This window comes from Dermacentor albipictus, chromosome 5 (genome assembly GCF_038994185.2).
Source record: "Dermacentor albipictus isolate Rhodes 1998 colony chromosome 5, USDA_Dalb.pri_finalv2, whole genome shotgun sequence".
Lineage (NCBI taxonomy): Eukaryota > Metazoa > Arthropoda > Arachnida > Ixodida > Ixodidae > Dermacentor > Dermacentor albipictus.
Window position 1 is genome coordinate 117,012,529 of NC_091825.1, and position 26,672 is coordinate 117,039,200.

A 26,672-nucleotide genomic window follows, 5' to 3' on the forward strand; every position below is an offset into this window, starting at 1 on the left:
GAGGCGAGCCCCGCGTCGACAGCATGGGGCCCCAAAGGGGGTACACATATACATGCATGCGTTCCAGAGCTTTGTAGTCCGCGTCGCATATAGTATAGCGTACGACAATGCGAAAGCTATACAGAAAGAGCGTGCACGAAGCAATCACTGTACATCGAGAAGAAATGCGAATCCAAGTTTATACAAGTTCTTGCACAACGTCCCCCGGATAACTCCACCTACAGGCTATCGCGCGGGTGGTATACAGTTTGGAAGCAACAACACTTACAAGACGGTGGCACAAAATGGCTCGTATAGATAACGCACTGCTGCTGCTTCAAAGACTGGGGAGACACGTGACCGCAAGCGGCTCGCGCCGGCTTGCGCGCATGCGTATCACTAAAAAAACAACAACAAAGAGCATGGACAATAAGCGTACGCTGAGAACCCCAGCTGCACGTGCATGCAACCTATGTTACTCATGGCCTTTTGTAAGCACGGTTGGTATACTAACGTACGTGAACGCCGGCTCCACTATTTCGAGAACTCGAGCCACTCTCCAAGGCGACACCGCAACGCAGGAGGGGGAGGGGGGGTGGCGTGGAATGGGCACACCCCCAGAGGGTGCTATTTCGGCGAGAACATCCTGCACTGCGTTGAAGCTAACGCACGTACAGTCGCGGACAAAATAATATGGACCGCGGGATCTCCGAAAACGTTCAATTCCCGAGCAGCCTGCAGCAGTAACCAGTAAAACTACCCACGACAACGTTGTTAGCATATTCTAGTCGAGGTCCAAAATGCAAATACCAGATTGCGTTGTGAGGTTGCGGAGATATTCAGCTTTTTCTTAGATTTCACGGTCCGTAATATTCTGTCCGCGACTGTACGTTTAATTAGGGGACATTTCAGAGGTGTGTGGCGCAAGTGTTGGTACAGGCGCAATTTGTTCTGCCTCTACAAAAAATAATCTGGCATTCCAAGCCTTGTTTGGGCTTCTGCGAGTGTCTCGGCGAAGGTACAATGAATATCACCACTGGGGAAAAAAAAAAAAACTCAGACGAGGAATGACATGCACACATGTGCATAAGCGGTCCCCACACCTGCCCATAGTATATACATATGCGTCGGCTCCTATAACCTAGACAGTGCTGCACCCTTCTACGGCGACACGTAGCGCAGAAGGCGGCGAACGGCGTCAGCTCGCAAGCGCGCGATATTTATCAAGCGTCGCGCGCGGACAGGCGGCCATATATACAGTGACGCGTATGTATCGCACATCGCATACAAACAGGGCCCCTGCGCGCGCGCGCCTACATGTTTACACGGCGGACAGTACACCGGCGGCCGCGAGGTGCGAACTGGGATGACTAACGGGAGCCCACGCGTCAGGACATGGGGGCACGCTACCGTATTTACTCGATTCTAAGCACCCCCCTTTTTTTCACGATCGCTATGCCCGAAATGAGGGGGGGGGGGGGGGTGCTTAGATTCGAAAAATTTAGAATGACCCCCCCCCCTCCCTCTTTTCGCTGTGACATCACGACGATACGGGTGCGAGAAATAACGTGTTATTTTGCAAACATTCAAAAGAAAAAATCGGCGCAGACAGTGAACCCACCGATTGTATCGGACGCTCAGTTGCCATCACTGCCACTCCGAGTTCGTCGCACTGCTTGAACCGCCGCACTCGGTATCCCACAGATTCGCACGCAAACTTTTTTTTTCCCAGTTTTCTCTCGAAAATAGAAGGGGGGTGCTTAGAATCCGGGGGTGCTTAGAATCGCGAAAATACGGTATATAGCGCCACCCCGCTTCGGACATGTACTGTAATCCCCCAACCCCACCACGAGTGACGGTCGTTCCTGCACAGCTGGCATTAATCCATCACTGCCATAATCTAAGCGGAACACGCAGCGGCACCGATGAGTTACGACGGTGCCGGCGCTATGTTATATAAGCTGGCAAGCACGCAAGCAAAGCAGTCCTGGTCGACGCAGTATGTACTACGTGGTCGTGGGGCTCACGGTGAGAAACGACGCGCGAAGAACGACCACGTTGAATGAGCAAGGCCTTGCACGCAAGTATGTACATTTGATTCGGCGCTGCTCGCCGCCTCGACGAATACACAGGAGGAATACAGGCCGCCTGACGCAGGAGCGACGCGCGCGCGGATCCGACGGACGCAGCAGCGCATCATCGACCGCGTTGCCATGGCAACCGAGAGAGATTGCGCCGTCGCCACGAATAGCCCGCATCCCTTCGCGCGCGCGCGTTCGAGGCACCACCTATTTACATAAAAATGAATATGCGGAACAAATTGAAACAAGCTAAAACGTTCTTAGTTGTCTAAATACGCGCGTTATTCGCACGATACAAGAATGGCGTTCAGGAATGTTATGGCGCAGGCAGGGTTTGGGCGATCCAGGACGCCTCAACGACTATATACTTTTCAGGCCTGTCTCGAGATTCCACGCGGTCCTACGTTATGCCGAGCAAGAAGGTGGCACGATGCTTCCGTTCGAAAATTATGCTGAATGCTTGTGTACGTATTAAGGCAACGACCGAAAGAAGAAAACGAATCAAGCAGACAGAAGTCCCAGTAAGAAATTAAGGGATGAGAGCAACCGGTGTCCCAGCTCGGTATAACCGCAATTCACTGAAAGCTCACGGCGATGACGAAAGCAGATGACGTACGCATGTGACGCGGAGGGTCACGTGGACGTCGGGGCAGCACGAGCAGCGTTGAAAAGCGACCCGATAAGCGGACGCCAGCGGCACACTTTCCAGTCAAGCGCAACGCTATAAATGCCCTTCCCCAATCGTGTTGCAGTAAACTCGAGCGCAGACATCCCAAGGCGTCACACATCTTCCATGCGTGTTACGCATCGGTTCCGCTTCGAATAGGCGAGTTGTGCGGTCAGCAGTGCGTGCGGTACTATATAAACCAACCCGCTGTATAGTGCCAGCTCGACGTTAAGCTACGCCCAACGCGGTCATATAAGGTTTTCTGAAAGGCCGCTTATAATTGCGAAACATTTTACTACAAACGCGCCTGGAAGAGAGGGGCGTAGAAAGGAAAGGAAAGAGGGGCGTAGAAAGGAAAGGAAAGAGGGGCGTAGAAAGGAAAGGAAATGCGACTAATTACGGAGAACGATAACAGCAGAGCGCAAAGCGCATACACAGCACAAATATACTAACGACCCAGTGATTGCTTTTTTAGGAGCGGAAGCTACTACTCCACGCCCCTTGCTGAATAAGCTGCCCGCTGTGGCCGTTGCACGACAAAGATACAGGCGGGCAATAGAAAAGCGCGCGCAACGGGAACCCAGTTCGTGACGCTTCGGACCAATCACAAGCGCGCTCGTGCGTAAACAACCAGACGGGGGCGCGCGTGCGCTCGACGCAATTTCGTTCCCCGCGCCACACAACGCGACGGGGTTTCAGCGAGCGGGCTTGGTTGGAACTTTCGCTTCAAAACGAGGCCGCGCCGCTCAAGTCTTCCAGTCGTCCAAAAGAACCCTGGCGAAATACACCGCGCACGTGACCGCGGCACGTGACCGCGGTCACGTGACCACGTGATCACGTGACCGCGGCACTCTACGCTCGCATAAGGTGCGCCAAGTGCAGGACATCAGAGAATACACACACACAGGGAAGAACGGAGCGATCGCTAGATAAAAAAACAATCTGACGCAACGAATACGCCGTCGCACTAAATCCGTGCACTGCAGTCGAAGGTTTACGCATCGCGTCCGCCACGGGGAGAGCCGGCAGACGTTTCAACTCGATACGCATTCCATCGTGTCGAGTTCAACGAGAAATGCAAAAAGGCGTCTCTCCCGTCTTTTGCGCGTACGTACTGCGCTGATTCGCATCAAATCAACTATATAAAGAACTCGGCCTGCTGCGACGGAAAGCTTTAACGCGAACCTGGATAAAGACGGGTTTCGACAGCCGCGCGCCGCTAAACATCCCGGTCACAAGTTGGATTAAAAAAAAAAAAAAGGGGAACGATAGCGGATTAGCAGCGCAGCTTAACCCTCTCCCCTGCGTAGCACCAGTTGTACGAGCTTAGGATGAATTAACCGCGCACACCGGCCCGCAATAAGACTATACGGACAATCGTATCCGGTCATTTCGTTCCTCCAAATTTTGCGTTATCGACTGGCTCACATGCATCGCAGCGCTGCACGGATTTCCTCGAGACGCGGGGCACATGCAGCGCTACGGTGCCATTCGTTGGCGGCGGACTGAAGTCATTTTTCTTTTCAAGGCGAAACACAATATCGTGAGAGAGAAAGAGAGAGAGAGAGAGAGAGAGAGGCCGCGCTGCGCGTGGTGGTTGATGCACACTACAGGCCCATTGTGAACGAGCGCCGCATGCAGGCACTTCCAATAGCTTCGCATTGCGCTACGGAAAGCCGCCGCCCCGCGCTTACGTAAAGGTCACGCGGATACGAGCCGAGCGCCCACGCCGCATTCACCCGGCCGCGTTGAGGAACGGCCGGAGAGAAAAAAATGGCTGTGGCTTAGCTAAGGTTAAGCCCAGGATGCGAAGCATACTAGCCTTTATTTTAGTTGTTGAACCACTGTTTAGCCTGGTGAACTGCCGTTGCTTGGCTACATTTGGTTCGGCTAGACGAAGAAACAACTCATGCACGAGCTGAGACCCGGCTATGTAGCTACGCGGCCGCAAGCGAGCGCACGAGTTGAGCCTCCGCTTTTGCAGCTGTTATGACGTCATATACGGTAGCTACGCGGCCGCGCGCGGCGCAGCAAGGAGGAGCGTGGTTGTGCGGCTAGTATGCTTCGCATAAAAAACAACCGCAGAAGCGTAGGCAGATGCGGGAGCGCGCTCACGCAAGTGACGGCTGGACAACAAAACACCGTCGGCGTCGATGCCGCCGCAGCGAAGACGAGCATTGCGATGCGACGAGGTCCTGCTATAACGACGCGCGAGTTTTCCCCTTTGCGTTGTTCCCTGCAAAGAGTTCCTCAAATGCACGAATGCGCAGCAGCATTGGCAGGCAACAAACGTTACACTTCTTTTTGATGGGGCCCCGTGCCTTGGGACGACGAAACCTATAGGGAGAATGAAATGGAGAGGCTCCCGACACCAACAATAACAGTAAGAACAGAAAGGAAGAGAAGGAGAATCGGAAACATCGACTGACCGATGCCACTGAAGTATAGAGAGGTAAATATAAACGATACAACCGACGTCAGAATTCAGGATAACACACACACACACAGAGAGAGAGAGAGAGAGAGAGAGAAGTGAGAACAGCTAGATGTGGTATTTATTGACACGTGTGCGGGAACTTGCGAGGTGGCGCCTCACCACAGACCTTTCGTTTACCAGTCGTTTCAGGCTCAGCGTAAGACTGACCTTTCTGGTATACTGGTTAGGTGGGGTGTACACTGAAGCCACAACAACAGGAGCCCGTCCGCTGTCCTCCGGATGGCGAAACGGACACGCTCGAGTTACGCGTCGGAAAGATGACGCACGTTTCGTTGCTAGCGTGGACACAACAGGGATGGGGGTGGAAGGTGGGCGGAGGTAGGTGGGGGGGTTAGGTGGCGCCCCCTATATTTGCCCTTCCCTCTGCAGTCTACAGTCAGAGAGAGAGAGGCGCAGTCGAGACTGAAATCGACGACGGACCTCCCGCACCTGGCCCCGTAATGGGAGCGCAAAGGACGTTCGAGAAGAACTCGGACCGCAGCCGACGATGAGACAAACGGTGCATCCAGCCAGCGCGGGATGAAAAGCCGGAAAAACCGAAGGCGCTGCGTGCCGACAGAACCGCGGCGACTGCGAAAAGCTACGCCAAGCTGCGGTACACAGTACACGAAATAATGCATGGTGAACAACATAGAAATCTGTATAGTGTAAACTTGTTCGACAAGCGCAGCGCTGAATGCAAGACGCTGGGGCTTTGAGCTCTCGCGCCTATATAGCCGCCAAAAGCAACGCGCGTACTGTGCATAGACCAGAAAGCAAGATTATCCATGCAGCATACAGAGCTCATCAAGCACACCAGCTATACGGAATTCACCACGAAAGGCTTAAGTTTCAGAAGTGGCACACAGTAATTGATTGGCGGAAAGCGCGAAGGGGTCTTCTGAATTGCCGCGTCAACCATGGAATGCTAAGCGAACAGCAAAACGCCACTTTCCCAAGTACCACATGAAGTGATGGACCTGCGAGGGTACTGCGAGCAAAACCTAACAGACGGCATATACGACCGACACCTCCATTTTTTTTGGCGGATTTTCCGTTCCGAATCCTTTTCTGCAGGCGATAGGCGAGGGCGTATAGAGGCGTCGTTTCATTCCGTCGCTCATAGGTGGCGCGTCAGTGAAATAACCACTAGGGTGCCTCGATGCCAGCGCCGCCGTTAATAACCACCGGTGATCGGGTACCCGAATCTCGGAAGCAAACTTTATACACAATGGAATGGCTGAAGCGCTCTGGGACAATAGTGATAGATAATGAATTACCTAATTAACCACTGAGCCAATCGGTTAACTTTTGAATCCCCAACAAGGCAGATTAAGTGACATATAATCGGCTATATTAAAGAGTAATGCTATGTTCACACTACGGTCGTAACGCGCGTAACAGCTCTTTTGGCGTATCGAACGTAACGGCTGTAAAAAACGTTACGGCAGTTAAGCCGGCACTTTTGTTCACATTTACTGCTGCTTAAATTACGGCTTTTACAACAGGCCAATCAAATTTGGAGCTGCAGAATCGACGTCACCAGCGGTCCAATATGGCTCCTGCCAACATGCGAGCGCTGGCCGAGATCGAAGGAAGTCACGCTCAAAACAAACTTATAGTCATGTATTCAATCGCCCAAAGACGACGAAGGCGACGCAGAAGGGTTTGGGTGCGGCAAGTATTTCTCGACAGGGCCGTGGACGGCGATTTTCACAACCTTTTCGCCAAGCTCCGAGTTGGTGACGCTGCGATGTTTCATAACATACTGCGCATGTCGCCCCAGCAGCTCCGCTTCCTTGAAAACCTAATGAGACCACTCATCGAAGTTCGGAGCACGCATCTGCGGCCATCGATTTCCTCGGCGGATAAACCAGATGAACTGAAAACAGTCTCGCAAGGCGCACTGCAAAAATTTTCACGAACACAGCCAATCGTGCGCACGGAATGGCGGAATGGCACTTCCCGCGCCCGGAGCTGTCTGCAGACGGGAGGACGGAAGTGTCGTCACCGGTTGTTGAAAGCCGAAAGCTTATCGGTCATTGGCTGTGTCGCAACGGTCGTAACATAACAGTCGTAAATGTTGCCGACCCTTTAACACTCTCACCCACGATTTTTGCGAGAATTGCGCACGTTGGTACCTTTACGTTCGCAGTCTGAACTAGACGCATGCGCTTGTTGCGCTTCAGCTTACGTATGTTACGAAAAATCGGCGCTTTACGAACGTAGTCTGAACATAGCATTACACAGGCTCTGTCAAGACTGGACCGGCACGATTTGACCGCCCCGCGCGAGGCGGTTCCCGTATACAGATCACGTGCTGCGTGGCCAGGACTTAATATTCTACAGTTATAGAAGCGCAGGAAAAACGTGGTTCCCGTAACACTTTCAAGATATGCAGCGTCCACAGCACTTCCCCCCTCCCCCCCCTCCCCTCCGGCGGTCATTTGACATCGCCCTGAGCCGCGGCATAAACAACCCCCTAGGGAAGAGCGTTCCCCAAACTGGAGCCAAAGCGAGTCACGCCAGAGTGCATGGCACGCTATAGACCCTTTTCACGCGTACAAACAGGCTTCCCAGAAGACTTCCGGTTAAGCACTCTGGAACAATGCAAGTTACAATAGCCTATAAATTTACAGAACCCTGCAGCTGGCATAAGTTTTGCTCAGAAGTTGGAACGTTCTACAAATTAATTTTATTGTTCAGTGCCACAACAAAATCCCATTCGTGAGACCTACACATGCCGCGCACTTTCTTTATATCTGAACACATCAAGAATATGTGCCTACCGTAAATTATGCGCCAAATACTTCCGTTTTCTTGGCAAACTTGACTGTCAGAAATGCACGACCGGAAGTTTTCTGGGGTCATGAATGCACTTGCTGCCACAGCGTGGATGAAAAAGGTCTACACCTGTTTAGCTCGAGCATAACGCCCTGGCAACTCGCGGTCGTCGTTACGGCGGAAAGGCGAGAACCTTTCTCGCACACTTCCTGCTTGACAGGCGCACCCTGTATTGGTGTAAAGCGCTTCGGCTCGAGATGTAAGCAGGCAATATCAGTCTGCAAACACACCGCCCCGAAGATTGGGATGCTAAGAGGATCCGCTGATAAGTCTGCAGATAAGCGAAGAGGTCGCTACAATAAGAGTATACAGATAACGACGGTACTCGCGGTGTACGAGGTATTGAAGGTTGCCAGGCGGGCTCAGCGAGCCTACTTGAGCCGCGTTTACACGGCTGGGATATAGGGTTGGCAGGTGGCTACCCTATAGCAACAAGCCTATATTATATGCCCCGCAACTCGTATATCCAATAAGAATTCAATGTGACATCCACGAACGTACGGGTCTTCATATAAGGACCCATGTGTTTGTACGTGTTTTCGGACATCACGACTACCGGAAATACGCGTGTCTTATAAAGCAGACACGGAACTTTTTGTTGTTTCTCTCTACTGCTTGACTATCCTTGACGTTAACATCGGGTATAAGTTGCGCTCATCAGGTCACGAAATAAAAGTTGTGTTATCCACTGCGAAAATAGTACACGCCCACAGAGTTAAGCTACATGCACATATCTCTTCTTGAGCAATTATGACGTCATACGTGCCCCTAAGGTATGAAGCGCTTCACGTCAACAGTAATCATAGCGCGCGAGGTCAAGTTGCTGCGGATACCATTTTATTTGCAATGTGGTTACTTAACAAATCATTGTACTATGGTGTCCTGCGGCGAGTATAGCTATAAAATGTTGAGAGGGTTTCGAACCTGTCAATCATTAAGTGGCGACATTCACACATACGAAAATACCGGCTTCCCCTCTCGTCGAGGTCGCGGCGTTTGAAAGGCTCGAATGGCTATACGAAGTCGGCCGAAAAGTTCGCAGCGAGACGACAACGATTTTCGCCGACACTCGCTATAGCGAAAAAAAAAGAAGGGACGTGACTCCCTGTAACGAAAAAAGACGGCGCCGATACACGTCGGCTTTCGGCGACGTGCCAGCACGGCACAAATTTCACCGGGGGCAAAGCCACGAGGTCCACCAAACAGTCCGCGATCGACTTTCCCGACTCAGCTGACCTCGATGTGCTCAAAGAAGTTTAGAGAAACGTTTCTTTTTTTTTCCTTTTTTTTTTCTCCCCTTCAGCTCAGATGCGCCGCGACAGATGACGCATCTGAGCTAACCTCGCCGCCGATGCATTCGCGAAATCAAAACGACATAAACGGCCGAGAAGCAACAAGCAGAGGTCCAGAAATGGCGCGGAGAGACAGACAGCAAGACAGAGGGGGTACGCCAATTTCGCGCCCACCACCGTGGCCCAAGGCGGGCTCGCCCCACGAATCGGGAGCGTGAGCGATAGAGAGATTAGACCGCAGGAACCGTCCCCGCTAAGTGTGCCGCAAAAGTTAGAAACAGTGTGCCACTCCGTGAGATCACTGCAGCGTCCGCAAGCCTCCCCCCCCCCCCCCCCCCACCCATTCTGGCACCCTTCCCTTCCTAATTCAAATACCCACTCTTTAATGGAGCCCGCGGGTCGCTATCAACAAAGCAATAGACCGTGGAATCTGTGCACGTCCGTCTATCGTGAGGTTCCACACATACGCGGGATCGTAAAAGCGGCGCAGTTCAAAAATAAAGGGAAGAAAGAAAACGACACTCGTGTCGCTTGACGGCAGTCAACGAACCGAACCCGGAACCCGCGTCAGTCCGGGGAGCGCAATGTTATATGAGGCCGGAACAGCGACAGAGATAAAAACTTTTTTTTTTTTTTTTTACGACCCGTCGTTACAGGGCTATGCGAGACCAGTGGGAGGGCGCTGGGTCGACGGCGGCAAGCTCGAGGGGGGACGCCGTACGCTCTCGCCGCAGTGATCTCGTGCCATGCGGGAAAAACCGCGCTCCGGTTGCGTGTCGCGCCGTATAAGAGGGGCGACATTAAAACAGGAACATTAGGTTAGGCTGCGTTAGCTAACTGCGCTGTTGTAGTAGGCGGAACGGGCGCTGCTCAAACTGTCGGAGGAGGCTTGGCGAGCTAGCGAAAAAGAAAGCTACAAGGAAATACGGGTGTTAACGCCGTGACAGCCAGGAATATTCACAGCGTCTCACTTCGGCCATAGAAAGCTCACGAAAAGGTAAACAAAGAACAGAGACATGCACAGAAGCTAACGCGGACAGACTACCGGCGCCATCCTAGAAAGAAAGACAGAATCGCCGTGAAAACGCTGCATGAATGATATAGGCGGCGAAGAAAATTCAGCTTTCCGGAGCTTCTGTGTTCCCAAAGCTCCTGTTCATTCATTCATTCATTCATTCATTCATTCATTCATTCATTCATTACCCACATAAATGCGCTGGAGCTCAGACTGCGACTAGGGAGGAACAATTACTGTGATAAAGCTACCACGACTTTCTTGGCGAACACGCCGACCGGACGAACTCGAAAAAAGAAGAAAAAAAGAAAAAAAACACAAACGTATGAAGGAAAGAGTTAGATAAGATAGCGGCCTGAGGGCAATGGCAAAGCCTGGTCAGAGATAATCGAGCTGCGGCTCTGGAGACGAGAAAATGAAATCGCGTGAGCACGCAACGCGCAACGCAGCCTCAGGAGACGCACAGAGATACAGATAAGCGCAATCCTTAAACGCGCATCGCGCGACAGAGGAGACACGAGACTCGAGGGGAGCGACGGACATCAGCGAGGACTTCACGATAAGCACTCCGTCGAAACTCAACCGCCGAAATTCAAAAGAAAACAAGAACCCTAAAGGAAGGAGCAAGGGAGAAAAAAAAAAAACTATTTCCGTGGATATGTGTGCTTCAGTTTGGCGTGTGGATGTACACACGGTTTCCTACTGAAATTACTAGACTTGAACTGCCTCACTGCGATCGCTAATGAAGCGTCAAGATTAGACGAATCCAATTTAATTAACTTAATTATGGGGTTTTACGTGCCAAAACCACTTCCTGATTATGAGGCACGCCGTAGTGGGAGACTCCGGAAATTTAGACCACCTGGGGTTCTTTAAAGGGACACTAAATGTTACTATTAAGTCAACGTGGACTGTTGAAATACCATCACAGAAACCTCGAAACGCTTGTTTCGTGGCAAGGAGAGACTTATTTTAAGAGAAAATGCGTTCTGAAGCGTCCGCGTACCTCTAGCGCAGTTCAAATCGCCCGCCCTCCGATCGAGGAGTACTGACATCATGGTCTCATAGTGACGTTGCGCCATCGATGAGTAGAACGGCGTCCGCAGACGGCGCTACGGCTTTTCTGCGCAAAACGCGAACGCGCGGCCAGAAACATAGCCAAGACAGAGCCGACAGCAGAGCGAAAGCGGGAGTATGGTTGCTAGCGGAAGGAGAAACGCGCGACCATAAATTGGTACTTCATTCTATGACGCAAACTTCGACGCTCGTTGCAATGGACCCTAACAACGACAGATTGGCTCGCGATGGTGGGCTCAACTTCAGCGATTTGAGCACTGAACGAGCGCGACCTGCTGCTGAGGGCTCGCGCTGCCGGCGTCGTCGCGTACTACGACGGCGGCCTCGACACCGGCTCTGCGGAGCAGGAAAGCAGCGAGGGCTTCCCACGACATCGCAAGGACGTGGCATTCTCGCTGTTTGTTCCAAGTGAAAGTTTTGCGAGCCAGCAGAACCCTCACAGCACGACGCGATAACGAAACTACTGAAACTCCAAAGCGTGCGCGGCGCAGAGTCGAGCGCGGAGAGTCGAGCGAAAACGAAACCTTTTGAACACCCATATTACTGAAGGGTAACGTCAAAATGTTATTTTTTGTTAGAATCGAATAGACGTAGACAAGTAGCATTTTTTTCCTTCTTATAATCGAATGAAATGATATTTTTAATACGAGTAGTTGAGTATTAGTAACACAAATTATGATGAGTGCTTTCGTCATTGGGCTAGTACCGGAATGTCGCTGGGGGGTCTCAAATCGTGTCATGCATTTACCTCAATTTCTCGGTTACTAAGGCTCTGTTCGCGATTATATTGACCCCTTAGATGTTCTAGAACATTGCTCTACCACTTTAACTTGAGTTTCTGGTAACCTTTAGTGTCCCTTTAACGTGCACCTAAATCTAAGTACACGGGTGTATTCGCAAAATACATATAATTTTGTCGGCGTATACAGTTGAACGTCTGCATAAGAAAAGTGCTTGGTGCCTCCGAAATATTCGTTATAGACGTCACTTCGCTGTAGCGGTCGTGCACCGCACAGCTCACAATAGGACCGGTAAAAAATGGTTCCTTCGCTATACAGGTCACTTGGCTGTAGAGACGCTCTGCCGTACGTATACACGCCGACACGCTACTCCATAGGTGACTGACTGCACTGACAACGAGCGCGCCTGAGAAAGCGTCAAGGAGAATTTCAGTGACGCTACATAGCGTGGCTACACTGCAGCTTTCCATTTCCCGCGCCCGCCTTATCTGTCGTGTGTCCAGTTACGCAGGACCAACGCATTCCCGCGCGCGACGCAACGGGTGACGCCAGCGCGCTCGGCGTCACCCGTTGCGCAAACACGCGCGAGGGCGATTTACAAACAACACGCGTTCCCCCGGCGAACAAAGGAAGCGCTGGGAGCTCGGGTTTCGTTTCCCACCGCCGCCGCCGTCGCGCCAGTGTAGAGTCACGCAAAGCGAGACGGCGCGCTTTCGCACGGGGAGGGGTTTGACGCACGCGCAACACCGCAAGCGGGCATGCAGCGCGGTATGAAGAACCGGGGGGAGCCCGTTCACACTATAGCGTATTCGCAAAGGGCGTGTCCGCGGAGACCGCCGCGGGCTATATAACGAAAGCGAAACGCGCGTTTAACATTTATACCAAGCGGCTGGACAGATGCACGGTATATAAGCGACGATGCATGCGTGTCGATATGCCCGGCATTCGCGAACATGGAGGGCTTAACTAGACTATAGATACGTTAATAATAATAATATATGGGGTTTTACGTGCCAAAACCACTTCCTGATTATGAGGCACGCCGTAGTGGGGGACTCCGGAAATTTTGACCACCTGGGGTTCTTTAACGTGCACCTAAATCTAAGTACACGGGTGTTTTCGCTATATCCAAAGAAACAACAGTATTAAAGGCCGACGACGCGAGCCACGTATATAGCGAGAAATGCAAGAGAACGATGACAGCGAGAGAGACAACAGCCCGTTTTTTCATCCGTTACAGGAGGCAAACCCCATGACGCCGATGCGCGTGCGCGCGTCTACACGCGCCCCCACGGAGCCAGGGAACGCCGCTATGGCAAATTATTCACGGCGATGACTTCAGCGGCATCGCTTACTTGCGCCGCGCTCACCAGCCGCACATCCGTGGCAGAGAGAACCGCAGCTCGCTTCACACACGCATCACACTGCGAGCGGGCCATTAACGTCTCTCTCTCTCTCTCTCTCTCTCACTCACTCACTCACTCACTCGCTCACTCTCTCTCTCTCTCTCCTTTCTCCAATTCTGTACGTGTTCTGTGAGTTTCTTTTGCCCTCCTCCCTCGCTGGCCGATGTTCAGGCGTACGTCAGCAGTGGGTCAGGCAGTCAGTTATACGGTCAGCAGAATTTCTCCGCTCCCTCATTTCTTTTTCAACGACCACAAATAAGTAGAAACCACGGCCACCACAAACCGCCGAGCGAGCGCGGAGACCCGCAGACGAAGGTCGAGGCCTGACAACCCGCTTGGTCAAAACGCACTCTCCTCTTTTCCCGCGCACACACGCCTGCAGCCTCGCCAACTCGCGCAGCGCGCATTCATTTTCTTGGCGCCGTCTCAGCTTCGCTCTCTCTCTCTCCCTCTCTCTCAGCGACGGGGGCGGGGCGACGGTGTATACACGAGACCGTAGAGACAAGACGCGCCTTCTCGGCAACAACTCGCTTACGTCGCCGGCACCCCGCCGTAGCCATTCTTCATAACCCTTTCTTTCACGTGCATGCAATGAGAGAATTGGCTCCTGTTGTGCCATTACCACAAGCCCGGATCCCGAATCTGCAAGATGCAGAATCTATCCTGCGAGCGCCACAATTCTCCCTTCACAAGTCAAGATGCTGCGCCTTCGTGCGGGAGAGGCCTCGGCGAAGCAGCGTGTTTAAACGTGTTCGCGTGTGCCCGACAGCCCGGCGCCGCACCTCCCTTGCCTGGAGGTCACCGCGCGCGCGAACTTTGAACCGGGTGGCCAGCGCGGTCGCTGGTTGGACCCCTCGGGCGACCGTCGTGTGCTGACTTTGTATTGGGCCGGTTGAGTGACAATGGGCCTCGGGGATTATAAAAGCAGTGACACGCCGCTCGAAAACAGGATCCGCCGACCCCACCTGGAGAGAGGGTCGCTCCCGACTGGGGTGAGATGTGTCACGCGTTTTCGCCGGACGCCGTCGTGCGAGAACAGTCGCGTTTGTGCTCGGAGTCTTCGCTACCAACGCTCTGTCACGAAACGGGTGAAGAGCGCTACGGGACCACAAAGCCGTAATCGTGGTGCAGCGGTTGAAGTTCGTAACACTGGATGGCAGCTACGGGATTGACCGGCATCAGCTACCTCGGCGCGGTGAGTGCCTGAAGTTTACCTCAAACACCAGACTTTCTCTGACACAGGTTATAGTAGCTTAGGGAAGGATTTGGTGTTGCATTGTGATAACCTTGTGTGTTTCAAGCCTAGTAAGAGCGTTTTGAAAACCAGGGGATGCTGAGGGGGTAAACAGGGCAGTGTGTGATATACTTGCATATGTGTTACTAGTAGTGTTGTAGTAGCGTACGGCAGGTATATTCAAAAAGGGTAAACAGCAGGAGGACAGTGTGAACGATGGAGAAGTACAAGGTGAAGGAACTTCTCGAAATTTGTGAGGAGTTGGGCATTGAGTTGGGCTCAACTAAAAGAAAGAATGCGATCCTTGAGGTCATGAGGACTGGGGACGTAACGGCGGAGGAAGCCGCAGAGGCCTGGGCGGATATCAAGGAACGGCGGGAAAGGGAGGAAAGGGAGAAGGAACGTTGCGAGCAGGAAAGGAGAGAACAGCAACGTCGCGAGGAGGAAAAGGAGGAAAGGAGAGAGAGGGAGCGACGGGAGCACGAGCTTAAAATGAAAGAGTTGGAGACCCGAAATAGCTCGCCAGCGCCTAGTCTCACTTCTAATGTTCCAAGAATACGCGATCAACTTCCACCCTTTGTCGTCGGAGAGGATATGGCCAAATACCTCGTGAAATTTGAGCACGTGTGCGAACGGAATAGCATTGAGCGATCCCTCTGGGCACAGAATCTGTTAGCGTTGCTTCCTGGGGAGGCATCAGACGTAATAACTTGCTTATCGAAAGAGGCGTTTGAGAGCTACAGTGATGTGAAGGAAGCGCTACTGCGGAAGTACAAATTGTCGCCCGAAGCTTTCCGGCAGAGGTTCCGGTATGCAAAAAAGGGTAAGGAGTCGAATGTTGACTTCGCGTTTCGTCTAAAAGCCGACCTGGTGGAATGGCTGAAGGGCGAAGAGGTTTACGACGACCGCGACAAAATTGTCGAATGCATCGCGTTGGAGCAGTTCTACCGTTGCATTGATGAGGATGTCCGGCTCTGGCTGCAAGATAGGCTAAAGGAGGTTAAGCTAAACAAGGCAGCAGAGTTAGCGGAAGAGTATTACACACGCCGCAGCTTGCACAGCAAGGCAGTGCGCGTAGAAAAAGCTGATAGAAGAGATGTGTTTTCCGGGAAGTCCGACGAACGGAAGCAAATCACGCGTCGCGAGTTTCGGAAAGATGAGTCTCTTACCAAAGAAACTGTAAGGGAAGGACAGAATGCATCTCAGAATGCTAACGATGGTCCCAAGCAGCGAAACGATACGACGCGTTCTTTTGAAAAACGGAAGCCGTTAACTTGCTACAATTGCAAAAAGCAAGGGCACATCGCAGTGAGCTGCCCGGAGAAAATTGCTTTTGCGACAATACGGGAAACTAACAAAAACATACGACTATTGGAGCCATATATGCGGGAAATTAAGGTAAACGGCAAGAAGTGCCGAGCACTTCGAGACTCGGCAGCAACTATGGACGTTGTTCACCCGTCTTTCGTCTCCTCGAGTGATTTTACGGGAGAGTGCGCTTGGATACGGCAAGTGGCCGAGGAGGAGAGTGTCTGTTTACCGATCGCAACGGTTACCATTGAAGGAGAGTTCGGGAAACTTAACACAGAAGCCGCTGTGTCTGCCGCCCTCCCGGAGCATTTTCCCTACCTCTTCTCAAATAGCTCGGAGCAGCTGCTGAAGGATCAGGGCAAATCATTCTTTGCCGACGTGGCGTACATGGCCCTCACGCGATCCAAAGCGCGCCAGCTGTCGAGGGAACTTGACTTTGAGTCGGTGAGCGAACAGCGGTGCGGCACACGGACTGATCAGGGTAACTTGAGTGGCGAGCAGGCACGGGAGAGGCAGAGCTCGGAGGCTGGCCTGGTCGAGCGTGTCCTGGAAGTGACTGGGAGTGACGCGTCCCGTGCTAGCCGCGATAAGGACACGACGCCGCAGTTAGGCGACGCAGGATCCCTACTCGCTCCGGTTTCCGCCAGCTGGCAGGAGCTGGCTGCAGTTGAAAGAGAAACTTTGATTCGCGAGCAAAAGGAAGATTGTTCAATAGCCGATCTGATGAAGAGCGTCAAACTGGGAGTGAAAAAAAAGAGGGTTTCATTTTACGAGGAATCTGGCTTATTGTACCGCCGCTACACAGATAAGCAGGGTCGCAAATATGAACAGCTTCTGATTCCTCGGAAATATCGCCGACAGTTACTGGAACTCGCGCACGAAAATGCGTGGGCAGGGCATCTTGGCTTGAAAAAGACCAAGGCTAGAATGGCTCAGGAGTTTTATTGGCCGTATTGTTGGAAGGATGTCGAACAATTCGTGCGCTCTTGCGACACCTGCCAGAGAATCGGCAAATCCACTGACAAGTGGAAGGCCCCGATGAAGTTGGTGCCAGTCATATCCGAACCTTTTCGGCGACTAGTAATCGATATTGTAGGCCCTCTGCCAGAATCAACGAACGGTTGTAGGTATGTTCTGACCGCCCTGTGTGTCGCGACCAAGTTCCCCGAGGCAGTACCTCTTAAGGAGCTAAATTCCTCCCAGGTCGTGGACGCTCTGCTCTCAATGTTCGCACGCGTCGGGTTCCCTTCCGAGATTCAGTGCGACAATGGCAGCGTTTTTACCAGCTGCCTAACTTCTACTTTTTTGGAAAGATGCGGCATTAAAGTAGTGCACAGTTCCATCTATCACCCGCAATCTAACCCAGTAGAGCGGATGCACTCGGTGCTGAAGCGAATATTGAGAGCCCTGTGCTTTGAGCGTCACTGTGACTGGGAGGCCTGCATTCCCGCCGCTATGTTCGCCTTGAGATCGGCTCCCCATGAGAGCACCGGCTTTAGCCCCGCGGAGCTTGTATATGGCCGGAGCCTAAGAACTCCGTTGCGCATGCTGCGAGAGTCTTGGGAAGGCAGTGACGACGACCCAAATGTAGTCTCGTACGTCCTTGACCTCCTCCAGAGGCTCGGGAAAACCAAAGATCTTGTAGAGAGCCACATGAAGGCGGCGAAAACCTTGTCAAAGGAATACTACGACAAGTCAGCAAAAAAAACGCACCTTCGAAGAAGGTAGCCAAGTGATGTTGCTGCGACCGTCGAAAAAAAACAAGCTGGAGGTTCATTGGGAGGGGCCCGCAAAGGTTGTAACTAAGCTTTCCGATACCAACTACGAAGTTAAATTAGGGAAACGGCCCAACAAAATTTACCACAGTAACTTGATGAAACCCTACATTCAGCGTCGCGCGATTATAAGCATGACGATAAATGCTGACGATGAGGAAGGGGCCGAAATCCTGACGACGGCTGATATGAAGGGATGTGGTATAGAGCTAATGGTGGAACAGCTGACGTTGGAAGCGCGTCTAAGTGCCGCCCAAAAGGAGGATTTAAAGGGAATCGTTTCAGAGTTTAGGGAGGTTTTTTCGAGCCGTCCAGGAAGAACGACGGTCCTAGAGCATGACATCGAGTTAACCTCTGATCAACCGATCCGCAGTAAACCGTACCGGTGTTCGCCCGTGCAGAAAAAAATCATGGCTGAGGAGATTCAGCGCATGCGTGACTTGGGGGTTATAGTACCAAGTGAGAGCGACTACACGTCGCCCTTGATACTAGTCCAGGCTCCAGGAAAAGATCCGAGGCCATGTGTCGATTATCGGCGTCTGAACGCGATAACCCGAGATCAGACATATCCTATACCGAACCTGGAAGAAAGGGTAGAGACAGTGTCGAAGGCAAATTATATCTCTACCCTGGATCTCGTGAGAGGCTATTGGCAAGTACCCCTTACGGAACGGGCTAGCCGCTATGCCGCCTTGGTTTCCCCGCTTGGAACATTCCGGCCACTCATGTTGAGCTTCGGCCTCAAAAACGCGCCGTATTGTTTCTCTAGCCTGATGGACAGAGTGCTGCATGGTTTAGGCGAGTTCGCATTGCCGTACCTCGATGATGTGGCCATATTTTCGGACACTTGGGAATCACATCTGGAGCACTTGCGAGTCGTGTTGAGCCGGTTGAAAGAGACAGGTCTTACTGTGAAACCAGCTAAATGTCACCTAGGTTGCGGTGAAGTGACTTATTTGGGCCATGTGGTGGGGCGCGGCCGGCGTAGACCGTCCGACATCAAAGTAGCTGCTGTTTTGAACTATCCCCGGCCAACCACGAAGACGGATATACGGGCCTTTTTAGGTTTAGCTGGATATTACCAACACTATGTGAGAGACTACTCTGACCTTGCCAGCCCGCTAACCGACGCACTTCGGAAGTCGGAGCCCGTCAAGGTGACGTGGGACTCAAAGAAAGAAAATGCGTTCCAAAGGCTGAAGCGAGCATTAAGCCATAAGCCGGTTCTGACTGCACCAGACTTTTCGAAAGGTTTCATCATTCAATGCGACGCGAGTGATCGCGGCCTGGGAGCGGTACTATGCCAGGAAGATGCTAGTGGTCATGAACGACCAATTTTGTATTTAAGTCGCAAACTAAGTTGTAGAGAAGAGGCATACAGCACCTCTGAGAAAGAGTGCGCCTGCGTTGTGTGGGCCGTTCAGAAGCTGGCTTGTTATGTCTCCGGTTCTAAGTTTGTTGTGGAAACAGACCATTGCCCTCTAACTTGGTTAAGTAGCATGTCCTCTAAAAGCGGCCGTTTGCTGAGATGGAGCATGACCCTACAGCAGCACAGCCTCGTTGTCCGTTATAAGAAGGGAAGGTTGAACGCGAACGCTGATGCTCTAAGTCGTGCATTCTAGGCCTCGCTTCCTTCAGTGGCCTACTCGTTCCTGCTCGTTGCTTACCTTCTCTTACTTCGCGACGACCTGTCCTGTTCACAGGGAGATCGGGGCAAAAATGAATAACCTCATTTGCTTCTTCAGTAGTATGTTTTCGGTCCAAAGCGATTTCAAGGGGACCATTCTAGTTGTCATTATTAGTGATGATTAATAATTGTTTCTATTTTGTTGTGTTGTTGATTTGAAAACTGATTGTTTGAGCCTTGTGTGCTAGATCGTACACCTGCCTCTTGTTGCAGCGGGAGCAAAAGGGGATAGCGATTAATTAGGTTGATTTGAATTATGGCTTTGTCTGGTGTTTGACGGGAGACAGAGGGCACTTGTTCGTGTTGGGTGTTGCCTTTTGCCGGTCGATTTTGCAAGCTGCAGAACGACCAAGCGGGACCAGTGGCGAGAAGCAAGGTCTTAGGAACGACCCGAGCGGAGCTGGTCAAGGTGCCTTGGCGACGACGTGGTGAGCAGAGCTCCTGTCCTGGCGAGTCGGACCTGGGCACGTGAGGTTACCTGGCGTCCCGACACTGGACGTGAACTTGGACGAGCCTGACGAACGTGCGCGCCTGGCATCCGAGCCACGTGGAGGCAGCTCGTCTTCCCGGCGCCTTATCTGAGGGCGGGGATGCTGTTGTGCCATTACCACAAGCCCGGATCCCGAATCTGCAAGATGCAGAATCTATCCTGCGAGCGCCACAATTCTCCCTTCACAAGTCAAGATGCTGCGCCTTCGTGCGGGAGAGGCCTCGGCGAAGCAGCGTGTTTAAACGTGTTCGCGTGTGCCCGACAGCCCGGCGCCGCACCTCCCTTGCCTGGAGGTCACCGCGCGCGCGAACTTTGAACCGGGTGGCCAGCGCGGTCGCTGGTTGGACCCCTCGGACGACCGTCGTGTGCTGACTTTGTATTGGGCCGGTTGAGTGACAATGGGCCTCGGGGATTATAAAAGCAGTGACACGCCGCTCGAAAACAGGATCCGCCGACCCCACCTGGAGAGAGGGTCGCTCCCGACTGGGGTGAGATGTGTCACGCGTTTTCGCCGGACGCCGTCGTGCGAGAACAGTCGCGTTTGTGCTCGGAGTCTTCGCTACCAACGCTCTGTCACGAAACGGGTGAAGAGCGCTACGGGACCACAAAGCCGTAATCGTGGTGCAGCGGTTGAAGTTCGTAACACTCCCCATAAAACAGCCGGAAATGCCCAGACGGTGGGCACGCGAAGCCAACTTTTTCTTTCGATTCGCCTTCGCGTATACCGCGCGGCTATAGCCTTATGTAACCGCGATATGGTGAGGCCTTGCGCAATGAAATCGGACGGGCGTGTTGAAGGACGCCATACTGCCGATGATCTACGGCCGAGTTCAGGAGAATTGGAATGGAGTTGGCCGGCCCTAGGTAACGCGTATACCGCAGGTAACCGACGTTCCATTAGAGCACAACGTAAGGTGTGCCAGTGGTTGGGAAAACCCAGTCGAGGACTAGCAGAGGCCTATAGGTATATAGTGTGGTGAAGATAAGGGCATTTGCACGATTAGATCGAAGCGGGCTTGACGTAAGACCGGTGTAATTGCGCGGAGATCGCTAGGAGAGGCCTTCGTTCTGCACGGACATAAAATTATGCTGATGCTGCTGCTGCTGCTGCTGCTGCTGATGATGATGATGATGACTGCCACCCCTCTTTCGTAACTAGAAAGCGTTCTGCTTAACCACATATACTGCGACTTGGGGCCGTGTAGAAACTACCATTAAAATTAAAAGGGACAAGGAAGGTGACAGGACAGGTAGTCTCCTTTGTCCTGAGCACCCTTGTCCTGCGTCCTTTCTCGCCCCTGCTATTTTTGTGTGCTCGTTTATATCGGCCAAACGTGCACGCACCAATTCGTCCAACAATGCCACAGTACCGGTATTCCGTAGCCTTTCTCAACTTAAGATTTAAGTTTGCGTGCCGCGGTGAAAAGTCTCGCTACAACAAAGCTGAAGGAGGAACCGAAATCCGTTATCCATCCGTTAGTTCGTTAAAACCGTCTCGCGCTCAACATTGCCCCCCAACGGTAAAGGGAGAGGAGGGAAAGGTTGGACGCGCCCATCTGCGCTGAACTAGTAAACTAGCATACAAATTTATTATAAAAACGGCTCGCTATACCTATTTCACATTTTTTCTTGGTTAATTAAAACGAGATTTCAAACAATTGCGGTTCTACAAATTTTTTAAAGGTTAATTACCAATTACTCTGATATCCATCAGTTCCTTGTCCCCCGCTTCGTTATATCGAGGTTTGTACTTCGCTGGAAAGTATGCACCTCAAAAACAAACTCTCGCGCAGAAGCTTGTTCACCAGCGGCTTTTTGGTGTTGAAATCCTGCTTTAGAAAACACACACACACACACAACGAAGAAAATGAACGAACCAAGAAAAACAAGCGCTCGACCACAACCACTTCCGAGATCGCAGACGTCACCCACCCACGTGAGGCGCGCGACCACCACCCACACACGCGCCTTGTAGTATCGCACGCAGCAGGCCCAGCAAAGGAGTGAGGGCGGCGAGCACGCAGTGTTCCGGTATAGTTCCGACCGCTGCTGCTGCTGCTGCAGGGAGCAGCGTCCGACTCCCTTTTCCCGTCAAAGGGCCCGCTCATTTCCGCTCAAGGATACGCTCGTAGCACACAGCATGTAAGTCCAGGAAGGGCGCCACGCCTCCGCCCCCAACTTCCCGTTATCAATCGCGCCCCCGCCAAACACGCCACGGCGTTCGCTAGGACCGCAGAGAGTTTCCTTCCTATATATATATATAAGCCCGAGCGAAAAGGTCAGTGTTCCGCTCCATTCACTTTTCCGTTCCAAAGATGCTTCCCTTTTCAGCTGAATGAGAGCTATATATACACGCACGTACGCATAGACCACTTCCTCCCGTATAGCAACACTTATGTACTATGCATCTCGTTAACCGCGTGCAATGCCGCCAAGTTTCTGGGTCCGTGGTCAGCCAACTACGGCACCAGAAGAAAAACCAGAAGAAGGGGGGACTCCTTCGGTGTTGGTATACAACTTAGCGAAGGGCGTCGCTAAACTTAGAGAGTTTTTAGTAGCCCTACAGCTTCAACTTGGCCTTCTTGAAGTCTTGGTGAATCTTACGCAAACAGCGAGTCAATTGCCTCGGCAATCTTCCTCAAGGGGCATGCTGGCCGAGTTCTATGTCCTCGCCTCAATTTGTCGCGACTTCTAAAGACATGCCGAATATTTTCATAAGTGAGCCATCTGGGCCGCATCGGAAGCTGCTTATATAGGTAGACAGCAGGATCTCGAGACTTGATGCCCTTTTTAGAAAGTCGGGCTTCGCCCTTTCACATTCCGATCGCCGACTCACCGCGCCGCAGGAGGCAATTTAATGCTTATAGTTCAATAGCCAACGACAACTGCGAGAAATTGAACTTATAAGACATTATCATCACTTAGCGACTTTATCAGTTCTAGAGTGCGCGTCGCCACAGAAACAGCGGCACGCGTTTTCCTAGCGTTAACCTCTTCGCGAAGATCGCGAACTTCGCTGCTCGAGTGGCTACTGCCGGAATGGCTTCTCCCGAGCGTAAATCGTGAGACCACGGAAAGGAAGTGTTAAGCTTTAATGACTTGGCGTTCTACTTGGAACTACGAAAAGCAGCGAGCGACTCTGTTTCCAGCAGGCCCTCAGAAAAGCAGCATAACAGGAAAAAAAAAATACGAACAACTTCCTGCTCGCTACTGCATTAGGAGATATACCCCGTGGCATAATGAATGAATGAATGAATGAATGAATGAATGAATGAATGAATGCCGCCACGCTGGATGGACACACTTGCTCGCACCCGAACAGTGTGCAGTCCACCACCACCTCCATGTGACATCGTCGACGGATAAATTATTCAACGAAATGCTGCCATCCCCCTGTACGACCGCTAGCTCCTGAATAGGGTATTCCACCAGCGCGTGACATCAAGGATAAATAGACGAGTGAATTATCATATTTTATTCAAATATATTGTGGCGCACTGGTCAAAGCTAAAAAAACAGTCGAATGCACCGCTTTCGTTCGGTTATAACATATCACGTGTTCCCTGGGATGCTAGGCCAACGGCAATACTGTTCGAGGGGACGCTGACTGCAGCAGCTGAGAAAGCATCAGAAACACCGGTTGCTATAGCGACTCGGCGAAATCGAGAAGTATAGCGGCAGCGACACTGCGCAGGTTCTCTTTTTCTTTTTTTTTAACGCGCGGTCAAAAATAGCGTCCACTAACATCGCGTCAGTCCTTTCTGAACCACCCCAACGTGACAACGTAGACCGGCCGGTCGACCGGCACCATTTTTTTCTAGCGTGCCTATTCCAGCGATGCAGCGGTGTCAATCCAGTCTCGCAGGATCCCGTGTCGAGCACGCTCTCCACATACACACGCGCGCGCGCGGGACGCGAGATCCAAGCTTCTCCGACCTCAAACCGACGATGAGAAACCGTGTCACTGCATTCACTTTCATCGGTCAAGCAGCAACAACAGCAACATCAGCAGCAGGAAGAGATCGTCGGGCTTCGTCCGTACACAGACAGATGCACGAAAGATACCGCGGGCGAGCAAGGACTCCTGAAATGAGAGAGAGAGAGAGAGAGAGACGCGCGGGGTCATCGTCGACGCGTGGTGGTGGATGCAGGGGCGTCCAGCACACGACCGAAGAAAGCCGGCCCGCCGCGTAGGAAGACGGAGGAGGAAGGCCGGACATCGGCCCAGATTAATATATGGCACACAACACGCATGTAGCACGCCGGCACCGCAGACGGGTGTGCGGCGCCCACGCTGCGCCGGTCGTGCTGCTCCGCTGCTTTTTTCTTTCTTTTTTGTCGTCACTCGCGGTCCGCAAGAAAAGTACACGGTATACGCGAGCCTACTACAAGATGCGGTGACGCATCAACGAGCAAAAAACGTCTCGCTTTAATGTGTTTTTGTATTCTTTGCATTTGAGTCGTGTAACTCGGATCGGGTTTGCATACACCGATAATTGCACGAGGTGCGCGGCTCTTATTAGGAGGTACTACGGCCGCGCACGAAGCGAACTGTGTCGTTATCAAACGCACGTCCGTAAATTAAAGAAAAAATAAAAAAAATGATACTGGGCTTGCTCCTGGCTATACGGTGGCACCTTCTCCAAGTTCCGGTTAGGCATTGCTATTCCCACGAGAGCAGACAAGTCCAATGCAGCTGTGCTTCGGCTGATCCGACTAGAACGGGCGCATCCGTCACGCGACAGGGTCGACAGATTCGAGCGGCCTCTCGCTAGAGACCGTTAAACGAGAGAGGCACGACGAACGGGGCAAATACCACGCTCCGTTTCTCCTTTCCGGGGTCGTCACTTTCGTCGTGTTCAGCGCTCCCCCCTACCACTCCTCCTCCACTCCACCCCTCCTCTTCACTGTCTTTCTCCGATGGACCTCCAAGGTTGCTAGGCTGCGACAGCGCCAGAATACTGAACCACGCGCAACAAAATAAACAAGCAAAATAATAATAATAAAAAAGGTCGAGGTAAGGGTGTCGCATCTCTCGCTTATTATAACCGTCTCGGATTCCTCCGGCCCTAAACCTCCATCGAGCAGCCACAGCTGGTCTTCTTCCTCGGGCCGACCCTCAACGGGGGCGAGCCAGAAGACAGGTCTCCCAGGGGTCAGGAAAGCTGGGCCGTCAAAAGGGGGGGGGGGGGGGGGAGAGGGAGCGAGACGGCGGCGGCGGAGGGCCGAGCGGCTGGCATCGTGAATGAAAACCGGCCACGCTGCTCAACAGAGGCCGTGCACCCGTAAACACGGTATCCCCCTTTCCTACCCCTCCCCTTCTGCGCCGGGCCAGAGGAAGAAAGGATAACGCCAGTACGGTCCGGCCCGCTAGTACCGCGCAGCACGGCGGAAGCTGCGCAGATGGTCTGTCCACGTAGAGAGGAAGCTTTAGACGTGGCCGGCAATGCCGCAGATGTGAGCAGCTATCTTTCTTATTAATAAAGGGAAAGTCAGACATCTACCCGTTCGTAGCAATTGCTGCAGAAGAAACTCATACGGGTTCCTCTGCAGCAATTGCTACGAACGGGTGGATGTCTGATTTTCCTTTCATTAATTACTTATCTCCACCTTGCGGGTTTCCGCAGAACTATTACGTCAAAATCTACCTTTCTTACCTTAAGCTCTGTCGCGATTGATCCAACGGACGCGTGCTTGATACACTTCGATACAGTTGACTTCCGCGCCGAGTGCAGCTCGCAGCGACAGGCGGGAGCGAATTAGCCGCACGATCACCACCGAGGCGTGACGCCCACCACGTCCTTATCTTACAGACGCGGTCTGTAGACGCGGAGAAGCTTAGATGCGGCTGAAACGCCGCAGGTGTTCGCGCGTAGAGCTGGCACTCAAAGCAGCGCTACCCAAAACACGTACGCGCCGAGGAGGAGGACCAGGACCAGGAGGAGGAGGAAGAGACAAACGAGAGGAAAGACAGGGAGGTTAGCCAGTGTAAGTACGGGCTGGCTACCCTGTGCTGGGGAAAGGGGTAAAGGGAATAAAAGGAGAAAGAAGAAGAAGAGGAAAAAAAAGAAATGGAAGAAAGAAAATAGCACCAGGACAGACGAACATCCGAGCTTATACGAGACGTCCATCTTCTCTAGAGTGGTTTAGTTGGCGATGACGTATACGCCGACAAGAACACATCGCAGCATTGTCCTCGCACGTGTGAGCTGCGACTCACAACCACAGGCGCGCGAGCACAGTGAGTACGTTTCAATAACACACAGCCGTGTCGCGGTTGGTCGAAAGGCACGCGCGAACTTGGCTGTACTTCGATTCTGTTCGCTTCTGCGCAACTCGTCCACACGCGCGGCAGCAAATGGTCCGAACAACAAACGCTAAGACTGTGACGCTCTCCACGGCCCTTGTTTGTTACCCTGAGCGTTGCACGCGTGCACTATACCTAAGCGGATCCGTCATTCATTTCGCAAAAAAATTAAGCGGGACACCAAGACAAGACGCGCACTGAGGCACAAGCGGTAGATGTAAAACTGACATTTCTGCGTCGGAGATACCTGCGTTAAGTAAACGTCTGCTGCAAGTCTAAGAGTTCATATTG

At 52.4% G+C, this 26,672-nt stretch overlaps 1 protein-coding gene and 1 long non-coding RNA gene across 5 annotated transcripts in view; one reads left to right on the forward strand and one right to left on the reverse strand.

Annotated features, from left to right (window-relative positions):
* The window catches only part of LOC135916125 (cyclin-dependent kinase 16-like), a 173,617-nt gene that overhangs the window by 70,644 nt on the left and 76,301 nt on the right, over positions 1–26,672 (reverse strand). The window lies entirely within an intron of this gene.
* LOC135916148 (uncharacterized) overlaps positions 1,822–26,672 on the forward strand; it is a 74,730-nt gene continuing 49,879 nt past the window's right edge. For both annotated transcript variants that reach the window (XR_010568861.1, XR_010568860.1), the window contains exon 1: positions 1,822–2,063. This is a non-coding gene — a long non-coding RNA (uncharacterized lncRNA). The remainder of the gene's footprint in view (positions 2,064–26,672) is intronic.